The 3,847-nt window shown below is 37.4% G+C and overlaps 1 protein-coding gene across 2 annotated transcripts in view; it reads right to left on the bottom strand.

The window, feature by feature from the left end:
• Positions 1-3,847, bottom strand: part of LOC106870450 (THO complex subunit 7 homolog) — a 99,037-nt gene that overhangs the window by 11,063 nt on the left and 84,127 nt on the right. The gene's annotated exons all lie outside the window — the stretch shown is intronic.

Below are 3,847 nucleotides of genomic sequence, written 5' to 3' on the forward strand. Positions count from 1 at the left end.
AGGAAGGGCATCCAGCTGTAGAAACTCTGCCAGATCAGATTGGAGCCTGGTGCAGCCATCTGGCTCACTAGTCCCCAGTCAAACCGTCCAACCCATGCCAGCATGGAAAGCGGATGTTAAATGATGATGATGATATATTAAATAATGAGGGTAGAAATTGATATTAATCAATTAAAACCAGTGGCTTAGCATATTGAAAAAATCCGAAGATTAAAAATTATATTACCTACAAAATGTATATGTATATATGCATATATATACATATACACATATGCATATAGCGGTACATCATTTGCACGCTGTGGAGAATATATCGCCAACATTGCCCAAACGACTTGAACATTAGCTTCAAGGTTCATCCAAGGCTGGGACCATGGGCCATATGCCCCCTGCTCAATTCAGGATCACAACATACAGGTACACTGCGACACAATTTCTTTTGCCATATGAAAGGCAGTTGGTACACTCTGTAAAGTAGTTGGTATTAGGAAGGGCATCTGACCATAGAAGCCATGCCAAAACAGACAACTGGAGCCTGGTGCAGACTCCCGGCCTAACCAGCTCCACTCAAACCGTCCAACCCATGCCAGCATGGAAAGTGGATGGCGGATGTTAAATGAGGATTGTGATGACGTCGTTATTAATTTGGTGTTTGAAACATAAATTGACATAAAACCTTGATGGAACATTTCGGTTCCTTTGAAGCAGGAATGTATCAAAAGGGTTAAAAAGGACAACTGAATATGTTGGAATTTGCAAGACTGCATACATAGCATATACAATATTTGTGTGCGTGTAAGGCGGGGGGAGCTGGCAGAAACGTTAGCACGCCGGGTGAAATACTTAGCAGTATTTCGTTTGTCTTTACGTTCTGAGTTCAAATTCTGCCAAGGCCGACTTTGCCTTTCATCTTTTCAGGGTCAATAAATTAAGTACCAGTTGTGTACTGGGGGCGATCTAATCGACTGGCTTCCTCTCCAAAAATTTTGGGCCTTGTGCCGAGAGTAGAAAAAAATATTTGTCTGTGTGTGTGTGTGTGTGTGTGTGTGTGTGTGTGTGTGTGTGTGTTATGATCATTACTGATGGGTAAATTTATTACGCACAGCAAATGGAATGTCACCTTGTCTAAGGGAAATAATTCTGTTGGCAAAGTTTTCTATCAATGAAGGACCCTTCTCTCATACTTTGACTCCTCTCTCTCTACAGCAATAATAATAATAATAATAATAATAATAATAATAATAATAATAATAATAATAATAATAACAACAACAATAATAACAACACACACACACACATGATGGCCGTCACTGAGTTGGTTGAAGTATGTGAATGGTTAACTTCATCATACATCAATTTGGTGTTGATAGAATAACTGGCACGATGATGATGGTTCCAGTTGATCCGATCAACAGAACAGCCCACTCATGAAATTAATGGGCAAGTGGCTGAGCTCTCCACAGACATGCATATCCTTAACATAGTTCTCAGGGAAGATTCAGCATGAGAAAGGAACACAGGTTCAACTCACTTTTGCCAGCTGAGTGAACTGGAATGCTTGTAAAATAAAGCGTCTTGCTTAAGGACAAAATGTGCTATCGGGAATCAAACTCACAACCTGATGATTGTGAGTTGAACACTCTAACCGCTGAGGCACACACCTTCACATATTTAATGATACACACAGACACAAATATATATCTGCAATAATAAATGTATGTTGCTTTGGCTTTCTAAAAATCAACATATTTTCAATTAATTTTTACTGATTCATAGAAACACTTTCTAACCTTCACACCGTTAATGGCAATTTTCCAACAATGTTTTTTTCTCTGTGTATTTTTTCTTGCCTTTTGCCAAAAGACATTGATTTCTGAAAGCCTTTCCATTACTTTATTTAAAAAGGTAATGATTGGCTTAAAAATAGTAAAGTCCTTGACTAAAACAATTTATGGTGTTTTCTGTACTTTTAGATGCCTCCAATATCAATAAACAAAAAACTAGTAATGTATTATGGTTGCCTCCTTCAAATATATTAAGACCTTCTATATCTAAGAGATGAGGAATTATGTACATTATTTACATTTGATGGATATTTATCCTCATCTTGTTTGTTGTTAATACAACGTTTTGGCTGATATACTCTCCAGCCTTCATCAGGTGTCTTGGGGAAATTTCAAACCTGGGTTCTCATTCCTAAGGTATTTTTCGATGTTGTTGTTATTATTATTATTATTATGGTCACTGCTTGGAATCGAACTCGGAATCTTGGGCTTAGTAGCCCGAGCTCTTCACCACTGTGCCATATGCTCACGGGCGCATGGCAGTGACCTGAATAATAATAATAATAATAATAATAATAATAATAATAATAATAATAATAATAATAATAACAACATTGAAAAATACCTTAGGAATGAGAACCCAGGTTCAAAATTTCCCCAAGATACCTGATGAAGGCTGGAGAAATGTGTTAACAACAAACAAGATGAGAACAAATATCTGTCAAATGTAAATAATGTATATGAAGACCTTTCCAGAAACTGGCCTTGTGCCCAGCAAAATTTAAATAATTTTTTTTTGTCTTGCAAGTACTTGGTAACCCTGTCAGTGCAGGGGCCACCTAAAGGCACCTAGTCCACTGTAAAGTTGCTGGTGTTCGAAAAGGCATCCAGCTGTAAAAACCTTGCCAAAACTGATCTCACCTGTGCTTGTACCATGTAAAAAGCACCGAGTCAACTCTGCTGAGTGGTTGGCGTTAGGAAGGGCATTCAGCTGAGTGGGTTCAGAACACACACACACACACACAATGAAATGTGAAGAGCCACCACATTTCTGAAATGGTAATCCAACAATATCCAGGCTTTAAGATAATCCAAGAATTAAGATACTCCAAAGTATTGGTCAGACTGATATGACAGAGTTTCTTTCAGATACTTTCTACCAAATCCTCTCACAAGGCTTTGTTTGGTGCAAGGCTATATCGTAGAAGAACCCAGAACCATGTGGTTAGGCAGCAACCGTCTTAACCATTCAACCATGCTTGAGTGGAGATTTGAATGTTGGGAAGCAAGCTCTGCCAATGCAAAATACCAGTAAATGAGGAAGGATGAGGGAATGGAAGGAAGCAATTGCATGTGAGAAAAGTTGTAATTGAAGAGAGAAGAACTAAAATTAGATTGAGACAAGTTGTGACATGATGTACAACAGCTCTATCAAACCCATATCAGAAGGGAAAAGCAGATGGTCCAATAACGGTAAAAAAAGTGATGTTCTTCAATATTTCGCAAATTTAGGAAAAAAATACTACCATAGCAAATTATGTAGTTGCTTCATTATCTATTTTAATTACTGCTAAAATCAAAGTATTTTACAATATGAACATGACCTGTTCACTTAGCATTATATCCGCAGTAACTAATTAAAGCACAGCACAGAAGAATAAATAATAAATGGTGTGTATACTCAATATGTGGCAATGTATCAAACTTGGTTCTAACGAAATAAAGACATTGTTTCAGAAGATATCAGGTTAAATCTCTTCTGTTGAAAATATGCATGGCTGCATGGTAAGCAGTTTGCTTCCCAACCACATGGTTCTTGGTTCAGTCCCAATGCATGGTATCTTGGGCAAGTGCCTTCCAGTATAGCTCTGAGCTGACTAAAACCTTGTGAGTGAATTTGTTAGATAGAAACTGAAAGAAGCCCGTGTGTGTGTGTGTGTGTGTGTGTGTATATATATATATATATATATATATATATATATATATATATAAATAAAAAATTATGAAATAGTGCCAGACAGTAGTATTACTTCTCAGTAACACAAAGCACCATCAGGTTAAAG

This window comes from Octopus bimaculoides, chromosome 6 (assembly GCF_001194135.2).
Source record: "Octopus bimaculoides isolate UCB-OBI-ISO-001 chromosome 6, ASM119413v2, whole genome shotgun sequence".
Taxonomy (NCBI): Eukaryota; Metazoa; Mollusca; class Cephalopoda; order Octopoda; family Octopodidae; genus Octopus; species Octopus bimaculoides.